This window comes from Lathyrus oleraceus, chromosome 4 (assembly GCF_024323335.1).
Source record: "Lathyrus oleraceus cultivar Zhongwan6 chromosome 4, CAAS_Psat_ZW6_1.0, whole genome shotgun sequence".
NCBI lineage: Eukaryota > Viridiplantae > Streptophyta > Magnoliopsida > Fabales > Fabaceae > Lathyrus > Lathyrus oleraceus.
In genome coordinates this window covers 39,054,058-39,069,927 of record NC_066582.1, presented here as the reverse complement: position 1 = coordinate 39,069,927, position 15,870 = coordinate 39,054,058, and the positions used below count along the sequence as shown (strand labels likewise).

The following is a 15,870-nucleotide window of genomic DNA, read 5'->3' as shown; positions in this document are numbered from 1 at the left end:
GTCTATCGCATAGTTTTAAAAGATATTGAACCCACAAGGACTAATAATCAAACTAATGCTATATATCAGTGCTATGTAAAGCTAAGGCGGATGATTTCTTTGATTAAACGAATAAAAACTTAAACTAAAGTTAACTTAGAAAATATGATAATAGAGAGAGAGAGACCAGAATATGGATTCTGCGCACCTCAGGGACTCTGCAACGGATTAACTCAGACTTGCGGTTAAATCGTGTTCAATAGAAAATATCAGTTTAAAGACTAAAACTCACACTCTCACGCTATTGAATAAAGCCATGCTCCATAACCATGAGATTTTGCTCTCGCTCGCCCATTTTAATTAAGAAACTCATTTTGAAAACTGAACAAATCCCAGTCGATGCCTAAAATGCTCTCGCCCTCACTAGGATCGATGCCCCGTTCTTACAATCTGGTTCGACCCCATGCTCTCGCAGTGCTGGCTCGAACCTTAATTGATTCTCACTCTGTGACAAATCGTATTAATTTAACTTAGAAACAAAGACCAAAACAGAATTTAATAAAGACCTTAAACCAATTTCATTATCGAGTCCCGTCGGAAACGACGGTCCTCACAAACCAGACTCAAAATAGTTTAGCTAGACATGAACTTAATTGAAAACAACTTAAACATAGTAATTGAAATTGAAAACAATATGCTTAAATAATTATAGAATGCGATAACAATAATAATAAAGCGATATAACAAAGAACCTGCAAATGCGGAAAAATAAATGCGGAACTGGAAATAAAGGTGGAACCAAAATAAACTTCAATTATAATAGCAAGGTTGTTGATCCAATAGTACAAGCAAATCCCAAAACTAACTCGTGGTAATCGCTCAATGGAGTGATTATCACTTGAAAATGTAATCTTGTGCTAAAACTAAATTGACAGCGCTTCGCCTATATCTCCGGATATCGAAAACTAGGCACAAGAGCGTCTTATATAGAGCTGTAATACTGTATGACTTCTTCATTCACGTTCCAAGGCAGTTGAGGAAAAGTAGGGAAGTGGGAAGGAGTGAGTCCAACCCACTTTCACGTATTCTGTTTCTAAAGGCATATGGCGGTCGCCATAAGCCTCACGGCGAACGCCATGAGCTTTAATGAAGAGGCTGACGTGTTTTGGTGCCATGGAGGATGCCATAAGGCCATGACGAATGTCATGCACCAGAATGCTGTATTTTTGCATTTTTCTTCACCATTTCGCTCCTTTTTCCACTTCGTGCACGCATATGCTCCATAATAAACAAGTACCGGAAATACGAACAGAACAAGACGTAATAGTGACAAAACATAGTAAAATAACGATAAATAACATGCGAAATAAGTCTAAGAACATGATGCATTTTCACTTTATCATTAGGCTTGAACACATATGAGATAAGCCAACTATAGAACAATGGAAGTCATCATATCAACATTTCATTCTTCTTTCCATGTCGAACATGCAAGGTATGGAAAGTGTCTTCTAATAATGGGGGAACCAGACTTTATTTATCCTTCCAAACGGTCCAAAAGATGCTTATGACAGTTGAATCTATGAAGCCTTAATGGGTTGGGAATAATACCAGCCCATATATGAGAAAAACTAATATGTTTGCCAAGGCATAATCATTTTATTAAATTATGTTATATATATATATATATATATATATATATATATATATATATATATATATATATATATATATACATATATATATATATATATATATATATATATATATATATATATATATATATATATATATATATATATATATATATATATATATATATATATAAATTTTATCAATATCAAATAAATTTTATATTATACTTATTTAAATAATAAAGTATATTTGTCATTTTAAATATTACAAACATTAATATAAAAATAATAATTAAAACAAACTCGTGCCAAATTAAAAAAAGTTGGCGCGTTTTTCCATAAGTTTACTAACCCATTCCTGCTATAAAAACCTTGATCTCTCTCTCAACCTTCATCCTTAACATCAAACACAAAATTCCATTCATATCATCTAAATACTTATGAATTTTCTAGGATTTCTGACGCTTCACCCTAACATCAAACACCACCTCCCATCCCTAACATCCAAATACCAATGAATTTTCTAGGGTTTTTGACGCTTGCGCTATTGTTGAATGTATCCGATTCAACATTAAAAAAAGGAAAAGAATATTATTGATATTTCTAAAAGAAACGTTACATTTACATGAAAAGGTTCCCTTATTTAAAGAGGTGAAGCAAGACAAAAAATAATCTAAAAATCAAGAGTCCAATATCGGTGGGCCAAACTTAAATAAAAGTAGTAAGCCGAATACAAGGAACCCAAAATAAATTATATGTTAACACCCCTTTAAACTGGAGTGAATGTCCTTCAATCCAAGTTTGCTTAACAGTGAAGAAAATGGTCCTCGATGAAGGGACTTAGTAAGGATATCAATGACTTGTTCCTGTGTGTTGATTGACATAAGATGTATAATATTGTCCTTGATTCTGTCACAAACAAGATGGCAGTCCATTTCGATGTCTTTAGTCCGCTCATGGAAAACCAGGTTGTTCGCGATGTGGATGGAAATTCTATTGTAAAAAAATATAGATATGGGTTATAATCTCTCAAAAACATTAACCCAATTACTGGTGTTTCTTTAAGGCACTTCAAGATTCAAAACTTTTCATTGAGGTGATCATCTGTAGGGTGCGACAAATGTTGCCTGAGTCTGCAAACAACAAAACAAATGTCAAGATGAGAATAAGTTAAATAAAGTAATTTTCCAATTAAACTTCGAAAAATCGAGGGATTAGGAATAATATTGGCATGTGTAGCAGTAAGATTATTGTTGGGATCCATGGGAGTGGAAATTGGTTTGGACGCAAGGAGTCCATATTCTTGAAGTAAATCTAACACATATTTCCTTTGGCGCAAAAAAATGCCTTGAGAGGAGTGTGCTATTTCAAATCCAAGGAAATATTTCAAGTTACCCAGATCTTTAATAGTGAATGTTTTATATAGATAAGACTTGGTGTTTTCAATTTTTGAAATATTGTTACCTGTAAGAAGAAGATCACCGACATATACAAGAATACAAGTAAAAAAAGAAGTATCCCTTTTAACGAAGATGGAATAATCGAATTTGGATTGGGTGTATCCTAAAGAAACGAGTGAGGTAGATAATTTGTGGTTCTATTGTTTGCTGGTCTGCTTGAAGCCATAAATGTATTTGTTTAATTTACAAGCAATGTTTTTAGAAGAAACTTGAAGTCAAGGAGAACATTTCATGTAAACTTCTTCATCCAAATTGTCTTGAAGAAAAGCTGTATTAATGTAAAATTGATGTAAAAACTAGTTTTTAGAAGCAACAATAGAAAGAATAAGTCTAGTAGTTATCATTTTAATTAATGGACTAAAACTTTCGTAATAATCTAAGCCTTCAGTTTGGTTGTAACCTTTTGCAACGAGGCGAGCCTTACATCTCTCTATGGAGCCAATAGCCAAAAAATTTAATTTAAAAATCCATTTACAGCATATGCCTATTTTGTTGTGGGAAAAGATGGTTAATAACCATGTGTTGTTATCAGTTAGAGATTGGATTTCATTGGAAATGACAAGTTTTCAATTTGGATCAATAATGACCTCTTTGTAAGAGGTAAGCTCAGTTGGAGTAGATAACTTTAAACTAAATAATGAAAAGGAGATAATTATCATACGAAATTTAATGAGAAATGGGAAAAAAGGATTACCTTTTGAAGTGAATGTGTTACCTTGAATGAGAGAACAATGGTAGTCTTTGAGATAGGTGGGTGGTTGAGACACCCTTGTTGATTTCCGGATGGAAATGCAAGTAGGCAAAGGTATGGAAATATTTTGTTGAGAAGTAATAGGGGAAATGTTTAGGTCTGGTGTATTTAATGTAAATGGATTGGTTCTAGGTGTCTCTTGGTGAGCAGCAGATTTCCGGTACATAGATGTGGTTTGGTACATTGGCATTATCAGTAATAAAAGAGGAAGTAATAGGTGAATTATTATCAAGGTAGTCAAAAGTGTAATCTTGGTAAGTTAGGGGGAGGGCATGAGGTTGGATGAATGCTTTTTTGGTGTTGTAGATATGGGTAAAGTTGCCATAGAGTCATAAATCTTTAAGAATGGAAGTCCATAATCGTCCCTAGTGGAGCGCATGATTTTTGAGTATGCCGCGCAGTACAGAAGGCGGAGGAGGTCGACGGTCAAACATACCCAATAATTTATATTGTGATGTATTTTTTTTTTTTGTATTTTTGGACAAACATTATGTATAAATTTCTTGACTTTTTTTTACTAATGTATACATTTTTACTTTCCTTTCAAAATTTATATAACTACAGTTTCCTTTGATTTTATGTTAATATAAGTTAATATAAGTCTCACAAAAATGGAATGTTTGAACAATGGTGTTGTTCTGATATGATTCAGAAAAGATTTCAGAGATGTTTTTCCGAAATAATTTCTACTTTGTATTTTCAACGCTTTCAAAAACTTTCAGAGGACAATTCAGAGATGTATCTCCGAATACACTAGATACTATACATAGATGTATCTTCGGACCATATTTTGTTTAAAATAAGATGAATTTCAGAATAATACATTTTTATTGTGATTTAGATGCGTTCAAAAATGCATGTCTATGTCGTATCTCAGTTTTGACTGGAGATAAAGTTTCTCTCTTTCAAATTATGATCTCTAGAAAATCTCTAGTAATTAAATAAATTAAATTTATTTAGTTATTTCTTTCAATTAAATAAAAATTAAAAGAGAAATATTTAATTTAAATTTAATTTTGATCATTACTTATGAAAATTTTAATAATGTAGAATAAATTTTATTATTTAATTAATAAAATATTACATAAGAGCAATTGAGTAATTAGATATCACATAAAAAAAATCCTAAAATTGAGTATAAAAGGAAGAATTGAGTATAAAAGGAAGAGACTAGGGGCCGTTTGTTTTGACTTTTTTTAAAAATGATTTTTATAGTGTTACATATTTTAGTGTAAAAGAAATTTACAAAGAAATTTTTATGAAAAGTTTCAAATAAAAATTTGGTTTGAATAGTTATTCTTAAAATGTTATTTTAGGTATTTCATCATTTTATTAAAACTTTTTTTGGATATCAAATTTTTAAAAAATCACTTAATTTTGAAGTTATTTCAAATAACTTTTCATAAAAATCATTTTTAAGATACAATTTTTTAAAAAAATTGTGATTTTGACCATGTTTTGATATTCAATAATGTATATTTATGTTATAGAATAAACAATTCAATCTTTTAATTTATAAAAAACAAATTTAGAAAAACTTTTAATATTTTAAAAAATATTTTTGTAAAATCCATTTTAAAAAATACACAGAAAAAATCCATTTTTTTAAACCTAAAACAAAGTGGCCTTAAATTTGAATAACGGGGAAGAAAAAGAAAAGAAAAAGCAAGATAGGAGGCGGCGGGCTACTCTCACACAAATAAGAAAAAAAATTATTCTTACACCAATCTATATATCAAATATTTACACCTAATACTATTCATTTATATTGTGAATAATATTTTTTATTTTTTTAATAAATAAAAAAGAATATTTATAAAAAAATATTTTTATTTTTAAAATTACTTTTATCACATAAATATAAAATTTGTAATTAATCAATTTTATTATTACATTAACCACAAAAATATAAATTATTAATCACGTATTTTACTTATAATTTATTAATCAAATTTACTATTTTATTAACCAATAAATTTCATAATATTAATCAAGTTTTGACATTAAAATATAGACGATAAAATATAATAGAGTGTAAAAATTGATTATTATATTTTATATTTTAATATTAAAATTTAATTAATATTATGATATTTATTAGTTAATAAAATAATAAATTTGATTAATAAATTATATAAAAAATATATAATTAATAACCTATATTATTGTGATTAATATAATAATAAAATTGATTAATTATAAGTTATACATTTATGTTATAATAAAATTAAAAATTAAAATAGTTTTTTAAAATATTATTTTTTATTTATAAAAAAAAAAAAAAACATTTGTTCATTATATAAAAAGTATAAACAGTGTTTGATATAAATAATTATTTTATATTTAGGATAGAAGAATAACATTGCTAAATTTTTTTTGAAAAAAGAGGGAGGCTGTCTTCAACCTCGCACCCCTCTCCTGCTCAGGTAACCTTCTCACCACCTCACACCGCCGCCTCTCAAACATCCTCCACCTCTTCTCCACCTCCAACGACCACCACCAAACCACCACCAGTCAGATCCGCCTCACTTCAGAAAACCGACGCACTCCTTTCCATCTCTCTTTCCGCACCACCAACTCCATCGACCTCCACTCTTCCACTATCTCATTCCGCCGGCGAAGCATCAACAATCTCACAACATCACTGACCTAATCGACCTCCTCCTCTCTCAAACGGTCACCGCATCCGCTCCTCAAACCTCTCAATTTAACCACCTTCACAAACCGGCCGCCTTTCACTTCAACTTTCGGTCGCACCAATCTTCAAACCACCGCGTCTCTTTCGCTCAGCAACAATATCACCGCCATGCGCTCAGAACTGCGCCACAGGTAGCGGTTGAGTTTGTCGACTATATTTCTCTTGTCTTTTACGTCAGTTCAATTAAGTATCAACAGTTGATTCGGTGCTTTAGGTATGTGATTATGCTTCAATAAGTTTCAAAAGTTTTTTGATTATCATTTTTGCATATGTGGTTATGATATCTAATTGTGTTGGTTTGTTTTGAATTAGGAATCAATTTTGGTTTAGTTGTAAATTTCATATGTGTATGAATCTGGTCGCACGGTTTTGGTTTCGTTTCTGCATTTGTATATGGCATTTAGATCCAAAGCTTTGTTGTTGATATGCTTTGATTTTTGGTTGTTGCCTTGTTTAAATCGGATCCAAATGTATAACGCGCGTTCGACGTTGCTTGTGTGCTGTCTGTTTGATTGTGCACTTTCGTGCGTCGATATGCCGCGTTGTGTTATGTTATGCCACTAGTTAATTCAATTTTGCGATAACTCAATTCGCGCCTTAATTCAATTGGTGTGCATTAACTCAATTTGCGACCTCATGTTAGGATATTGTGACCTCGGGTTAGGATATGCGACCTTGCGTTAGAATATGCGACCTAATTCAATTCACGTGCATTAAATTAATTCGCTACCTCCTGTTATCTCAATTTGTGAACTGTGTTAGAATTCGCTACCTGTGTTACTCTGCGATGGAATATGCGTGTTAAATTAATTCGCGACCTCGTGTTATCTCAATTTGTGAACTCGCGTTAGAATTCGCGACCTCACGTTACAATTTGCACACTTATGCTACTTTTTGTTATTTTACGTTTTGATTTAATCAGATTCAAAATATTTTTACAATTAAATCGGGTGAAAAAGATTAATTAGGCCTCTTTCTTCCCCGAGTAATCGACTCACCCGAGTTTGATTGCGATGATCATATTTTTTTTTGTTCTTTTAGAGTTTTATTCATGTTTTACCTTTAAAAATAAACTTCAGGGGCCACTCTGTTGTTATTTTGAGTGTTTGCATGCTTGGGTCTTTTTTCCTACCGCTGAAGGGAAATTTTAAATTTTTAAAGGTTATGCAGGCTTATATAACGGTGTTGGGTAGCAGATCCCGTTGATAGACATTTATTCGCATTTCCCAATTTAAGATTGCAAGTTGTTACAACTATTTTGTTCTTAAACTGTTCCTATCATATTCTATTTTAGATCCCTCTTACATTAGAGGCTCATATATCTTTGTGGCTGCGGCGTAGAGTCTGCAGTGGAACTTTAACATTCAGACACCTACATTTTCGTTGCTGTCGTCACGATCTTCATGTAAGTTCTTCATGATGGGTGACCCATTGAATTCGATTAGGTGTCAAACAATATTTTACTTAGTAGAGTTCCTTAGCGCTCGGACATGAAAGTTCTGGCTCTACTATTCCGATAGCCGGTGAGTTAGTAAGGTTCTTATGACTCTTTTTAAATTCTCTCTAGTATGTAAGTTCGGTGGTGTAGCGCCAACATCAACAAAAAAATACCTCTTAGTCTAAGAGCTTCGAGAATGTCTAATTAATAAGGAATTAGACATTTTCGAACCTCTTAGTCTGAGAGGTATTTTTCCCATTGATGTTAGTCGTACATCACCGAACTTATATTCTAGAGCCAAAATTTTCATGTCATGGCAATAGAAAGCTCTACTAAGTAAAATATTGTTTGGCACCAAATGGAATTCAGTGGGTTCCCTATGATAGGGAACCTGCCGGGGATCGTTTCAATTCTTGACCAAATGTTGGCGTCCGAATGTTAAAGTTTCGTTGCGGAATCCACGCCGTGGTCATTATCTGACTAGTCAATTACTACGATTCTTCTAATTGTAACTTTAGTTTGTTTGGTAACATGCCAAGAGTATGATGGTGCTACGAAGGAGAAGAAATTGCCATGACAATGTTTTCAGGTACTTATGCTTCTGGAAATTAAATAATTCAATACTCTCATTCTAGATTAGAAACTCCTTTGATGTTGATATGGTATTTCATGTCAAATATTTATGATTGTTGTTTGGTGGCTTACCTATACTATTTCTTTATTTTGGCACCCGTTGTGATGACAGAAAAGTAGGTGTAGCTAAGCAAATAGTTACAAGCATTATGCAGACAAACAGATGTGGATGGCAAGTAAATTGAAATAAAACATTTTTAGTTGTTGTAATAAATTGGCAAAAGGGTTTTTGCTCAGGCTCCTTAGGCATGTATTGCTTTTGAACTCATTGTTTTTCAAATTAATATTTATATTTATATGCATTAGAAAAAATAGAATCCTTACAAAATCAAAAAGCTTTAGGCTTCTCAATGTTACTAAACTAGCAAAGAACAACTGGACACCAAAATAAGAGTTAGTAAAGATATGAGTAGCACAAATCTCAGGCACACACCCAGGTCTTGACCATGGACTACAAAGATACTGAAAATCCCCAGAGATTGAAAAGTTAACTTACTTAACCTTAGCAACATACTGTAACTGATAATGTAATGCTCTAGAATTCAGAACTAGGAAACAATATAGAGTGGTATACGTATATCTTGCTATTTATCTAAGGTTTGGTTGAAAATGTGTTTCTGCAAGGAATTTAAGCTATCACGTCCTTATGACGTTCAAAATTGAAAATGTTCTAGTTATGCATTTTATTGTATTTTTGTCAGCAACTTAATTAGTGTCCAGTTTGTGTCCATGTGTGAACACACTCTCTTACATTGTATAAAAATTGAATTACAGTTTATATTGGAAATATGTATTATATTCCTTAGCTTATCGAGTGGTTCTGAAAACTAATTTAATGTACTGTTAAGTAGTATTCTCATCAAGTGATCTATTGGTATTTTGTATATATGCCTTCTGCCTATCGAATGGGTCCGAAAACTCTAAGTTTTTCCTTCTCACGCCTCTTTTTGTTTTGCAGGGTACAGATGGGAGCATGAGTACCTTCATTGCCCCCTTCATATGTCCATGGTACAGCTCAAAAGGTACCATATTCTCCAATTCCTTACAACAATGGGTCTTTTCAGTTGCACTATCACTCCTTTTGGTCATGTTTATGTCTATTGTAGAATTGTTGGCGAAGTGGTTGAGTTTTCCTAACATGCAGAAAAAGGGACTCGGTGGGTTGGCTAATTTAATAAAGTAGGTTGGTAAAGGCAACCCACAACAATTTATAGTAGGTTAGGTTTGGAGCTTGAAAGAGGTTGAGAGAGATGTTCTTTACCTAGGTGGTTTACTATTCATAAGCATTTTTTTAGTTAGACATCTAATTTTTTTTCCTGAAAAATCTTTGGTTTATATAAAGTTGAATTTGAAATTTTTTGAGTGTTGGATATACTCAAAGTTTAAGAAGTCTTGGGTATTAGTGGATGGTTACATAGCTCACAAAGAAAAACAAAGACTGATTGGTGAAAATTGCAAGTTAAGGCAGTGTATACTCTACATACACACATGTTTAGTATTGTAATTTTGTTATTAGGGCATAGCTGATGTCAAATGACTCGTAACTTGTATGTTAATAACTAGACGCAGCGTCTCGCATGGGTATTTTAAAATGTCATATATAACATTCATATTAGGATGAAATAAATAGTTGAATGAAAATAAAAAAGTTTTAAATATTATAAAAGAAATTATATAGTTTTATATAAATAATCTACTAACTAACTCTGCACATTTTGGAATACTTTTTTTGTAAATCACATTTTCAATTACATTTGAATTACATTTTGGAATACTTCTTTGTAAATCACATTTTCAATTATCGTCAGATATTAATATCTGTAAGCCTATTCTTGAAGTAATTCTAGATAGTGCAACATATAGTTGTCCATGAGAGAAAATTGTTTGGGTCAGATACACTCCAACATGTTTGAGTGGCCAGCCTTGACTCTTGTTGATAGTCATAACGAATAAAACAATCAATGGAAATTGTTGACGCTGAAATTTGAAAGGAAGTCTTTTATCTGAAGTATTGTATTTTACATTTGACCAGACCCAGGTGCCATAAAATGGAGTCTTCCAATTTAAAAACCTCTTTGACGTGGAGCCCATCGATGCTCGCTTTCTTTCCATACATACTTTATTGGGAACCTCTTTGACGTGGAGCCCATCGATGCTCGCTTTCTTTCCATACATAATTTATTGGGAACTCGTTGTATGTATTTTGTGCTTCAGACATATTATTTGTTAGCATCCAGCCATGCCAAAAATTTGGTGCTCTCAATATATGGTTTATTTACAACATGTTCAATTAAATAACATTAATTTGTCAACAAATGCATCAAGCTCGGGCGGATAGACCAAATCATGTGAAAAAGCATCCAAATCAATCGTATTTTAATATGTAATTTTGTAATATAAGTGAATATACATTGAAATGATGATTGCAGTAAATGCAATAACCTGATTCATATTAGCAAAAATTATTTCATATTAGAAGAAATACATAGATAATAAACTATATAGTGAATTTTTGATGTAAGAACCAAATGAATTGTCTAGGAATAACTGGTCTTGATGTTTTGCATGTTTCATAGAAAATGACTCCATATATAGTGGTAACCGTTTTATAGAAAATGACTCCATTTATAGTGGTAACCTTTGTTGCACACTTGGTGCATGCCCTGATAATACCATCTGAGATGTGTCTCAAGTTCACATGTTTTTGCCAATATAGAAGCAACATATTTCTTATTCAAACACATAACATGTTACCTATTATCAAAGTTAACTGATTTGTTTAACATTATTATACTCTAAGGTCTATCTCTGACGATTTAATCAAATCATCAATGGTCATCCTCGCTGTTTACATCAAATCATCTATCACTCTAAGGTCTATCTCTGACGATTTAATCAAATCATCAATGGTCATCCTCGCTGTTTACATCAAATCATCTGATAGAGGAACTATTGTTGAACCACTCATTTGACTAATAACTTAAGTGAATTCAACTTCAGTTTCATTCATCCTATAAATTTAGTGAATCATATAAGTTAATAAGTTTAAACATATTTTTTCTTCCAAAATTATAATATATGCAACTTATTCATTAACTTATTTGGATCTATACTCAACAATATTTGGCACATCAGTCAACATCAATTTAGTTCCATTAGAAGTGTTAAATATGATTGTAAAAATAGTATCATTAGTTAATACTAAAACAATTCTATTAAATTTAATTACACAAATTTAATACTAACTATAATATAAGATCATAAAAAATTATTACTAACCAAAATATTTTTTTAACTTGCAAAGTTGAAGTAACACGACAACTGGCTCGGATGATTGATAGCTCTCCATAAATTGATGCATAGCCTCTGCAAAATCATCCCACAAAATGCAATGAATCCTAATCCTCCTAAATTTTTAATATAAATTCATGTTAATAGTACATAAAATAATATAAGAAACTAAAAAAATTAAAGTGTATAACTTACTCTAAATCCTCAACAGTTACATCCATAACCTTATTCTTTTTTTCCATTTTTATCTGTCTCTTTCACAACATCCCTTTCAACAACATGTCCAATGATATCTAAATAAAATCAAATATACATTCAATAAGATAACGGTGCAGAAAATATAAAATAATAAATAAACTAAGACACGAAATATAAATTAAATAGTAAAATTTATACTAACCAAGTAAAGTTTCTTCCTTAGCAGCACTCAAAATTTCAAAGAAAGAAATAAAATCAAAATGATATTGTGGTATATCATGAACAGATACTTTGAAAACCTTGGTTGTTTATATAGTACAATTTGGATGTGGAGTCCAATGAGATTCATAATTAGAATCTATATGACCTAAGACAGAGTTGTGTCATGATTTTCTTCTTTGACAATAAAAGATAAAGTGTAAAAATTATTTAAGATATTTTATATATTAAGAATGTAATTAAAAATAATAAATAAAAATATTAATTAATTACTATATATATATATATATATATATATATATATATATATATATATATATATATATATATATATATATATATATATATATATATATATATATATATATATATATATATATATATATATATCATTCGCACTAATTTCTAAGTCAAATTAATTATATCATTTTACAATAAACCATAATCCATCTAAAATCAACTATCAAACTCATTTAAATCTAATATTCTCTCTCCTTACGCATTGCGACATTTTTCAAATCAAATATTTCTTCGCCCCCGATGCGTTCAGAATTTTTTTATAAAAATCTAAAAATAACAAACCAACAAACATTTTTTAGTCGAACTACAGTACTCTGATCCATCATATTGTTTAAGGGTGCGTAGACACAAAATTGTAACAGTCTGCCGAGTACAATTATAAACAACTTTTTTTAATCTTTTTTGTAATTAAATCAATTTTTTCTTAAATAATAAAACAATTTTCTTGTAAATAAATAAATAAAATTTTCTTGTAAATAAATAAATAAGTAATTAAGCAAAGAATAATCAACTTTAGCAAATAAACACCCTTAACCCTAGAATTAGAGAAGGCTCACATTGGGTATAATGAAAGTGAGGGGTGTCTAACACCTTCCTCTTGCTTAATTGACTCCCAAATCCCAGGTCTCACCCTTAACCTTTAGGTTTTATCATTATTTCCCTGTTCGTTAGGAGCGAATAAAAGATGATGACGACTTTGTAATTTTCCAGCCGCGACACATTGGTTTAGGGATTGTGTGATCAAGCCCCTATTTAGGTTCAAGATCAACCTGTATTAAAATCCCTCATAGGTTCAAGATGAGCCAGTGATAAAGTCTCTTTTAGGTTCTTTGTTAACCCGTGGTAAAATCAATATTAAGTTCAACCTCAACTCGGTATTAAAAGCTTCATTGTTCTGAGATTAGTCAGATAATAAAATCTCACAGGTTGTTGGTTAACCCGTGGTAACACAAAGGTTTAAGGTTTATGAGCTAAGTCTGTGATAAAAGCTTGTAAAGTTTGTTTAGAAGCTTGAACACTAACCGCTCAAAGATTCTAGTAGAAAAATGACTAAACACTTCGATCTATTGCGTGGAAAGGAGACTAACCACTTTAATCCACCATTTGGAAGAGAAGACTCAAACTGTTAAATTTTTGGTCTTATTGTTTAGTTGGAAGTCAACTGATTTCCTTGTATAAGGGGGTTCCTGAGTATTTGATGACTTCTCGGCAAGTGAACCGATAATATCGTAATAATAAAATAAGATTGAATCCACATGGACTGCTATTTAACAAGACAAAATTATGCAATGTATAAAAAATATTAAATTGGGGGATTTTGGGTTTTAATTGCGAAAAGAAAATAAGTTGTGTTGACAATAAGACGAAAGCATTCAGGTTGTGTATAGAATCCCCTATTTCTCTATTATTGATGTTCGATATATTACATGAATGATATTGTCACTATAATTCCACGACGAATTAAAAAAACCGCTATACCCAATCCTTTGCGGTATAACTCACTAATATATACTTGGAGCTTCCTATCCCTAGTCCACCAACGTAAGCAAGATTAGGCAATGGAACATAACATTAATTCCTAAACCATTACTCGGAGTTTTCTATCACTAGTCCACCAACATAAGCACAACAATTTCCCCTAGGTATAACATATAGACTAATGATTAGTATTCTCTATGTGCCCAAAATCAGATTAAAAGAGTATCTCACATAAAAAACATTAAGAACAAGGTGCAATTGAATATAATTATAGATCAAATTATTCATGCAATGTCAAATCAAACATATGTCCTAACAATATCAAAATAGGTTCATCAAAAACAACCTAACCTAGGGAGAATTAGCTACTCATAATTCAAATTATAATACCAAAATAACCATAAGAGGGTTGCATAAGAATTCCCTTAAAGAATTGGCCCTCCAATGACTTCCAATGGCTCCCAATGTTCTCCAAATATGTCTTATAGTGTTGTAAATTGTCACTTTTGCTAGAGAAAATCGCAACCCTCAAAAAAGTACCAAAGTTTCCCGTAAAAAGCCTTAAGAATGAGCCAAAATATGTCAGAAAAGCTCAGAAAAGGGGGTCATCACACGCGTGATGAGCTGCATCGCACACGCGATATTGCGCATGATTATTCCAATGGCTGCACGGTTTTGCTCCCCTTTTCACCCGATTTTCACTAAGTCTCTATTTCTCCACACTTAGCTATTTTTTCCTCTTTCTTTGGCCTTTATTCTTCATTTTTGCTCCTCTTTAACTTGTTTTGATCAGTTTCTTTGACCGAAATCATGCAATGACAAAGTGTCATCACAACCCCAAACTTGAATTGTTTGTTGTCCTTAAGTAACTTGCCTGCAATGAAAATTCCAAACTGAAAACAAGTTACATAATAACAATTGAATACCATCATATAACTTTTTTCTTTACCTGACCATCGTTCAAACTTCCAACTTCTATCAGGAAAATTCGGAAAACATCCTCAAACTTTGCAAGTACTCAACCTATCTCTCATCTCACCTTGACTCACTCGATGGATACAATAGTTTCTCAATCAACATGCAAAATAGTTTATACTTAGCTTGATCGTGTTCTAATATAATTCATAAAACACACAAATTTGAGGTCTTTTTCGGTTGTATCTTGGCTTATGTTCGGGTAGGATATTTTTGGGAAAGTAGGTTTAAACCTTTGGAGTTAGATGCCTAGTCATCCTTTTGTTATCATACCCCTTTGTTCCTTCTTGATGTGTACTAGAGATTTTATTATGGTGGTCCTTATTATGCACCTTGCATTCTTTTAATCTTTTTCTTGAAGAAGTTTCTTTTTTCACTTCTTATTTTCTCTAAATTTTAAATGTTTGACCATTCTTCATTTTTCTCTAGTACCCCAACCCCAAACTTAAAACTTTTCTCACTTCCAAGACCAACTCCAAACTTAATATTTTTCATATCACTTAAGAACTACAATTCTACCTAACTCCAAAGAGAGGGTGGAAAGATATAAGATCTTTCAAGTCATACGGCTAAGAATTTAGGCTATGTCACCGAAAGAAAGGCTAAGCTCGAAGTGGTTAGCAATGGAAATATCTATTACTACAGTGTGGTTAAAAAAGCTCAAAGTTAAAAACAAACAACTGTCTCAGTGTGTGTTAATTAAACCATACAAATTTTAATCGAAAATAGTTCAAACCTGGTAAAACAATATTGCATGAATACACTCAATAAGAGAGAATAGTGAACAATGGAATATATTTGGCTCAAACCTTACT

At 31.5% G+C, this 15,870-nt stretch overlaps 2 long non-coding RNA genes across 2 annotated transcripts; one reads left to right on the top strand and one right to left on the bottom strand.

The window, feature by feature from the left end:
- The first annotated feature begins 6,180 nt into the window (after positions 1–6,180).
- LOC127138705 (uncharacterized) lies at positions 6,181–10,874 on the top strand. The gene is made up of 3 exons (XR_007808837.1): positions 6,181–8,549; positions 9,552–9,615; positions 10,626–10,874. It is a non-coding gene; the product is annotated as an uncharacterized LOC127138705 (long non-coding RNA).
- A 994-nt stretch (positions 10,875–11,868) lies between these two features.
- Positions 11,869–12,366, bottom strand: LOC127138704 (uncharacterized). Its single transcript, XR_007808836.1, has 3 exons — positions 12,285–12,366; positions 12,080–12,177; positions 11,869–12,000 (listed from the first exon to the last, which is right to left on the bottom strand). It is a non-coding gene; the product is annotated as an uncharacterized LOC127138704 (long non-coding RNA).
- Positions 12,367–15,870: the final 3,504 nt, after the last annotated feature.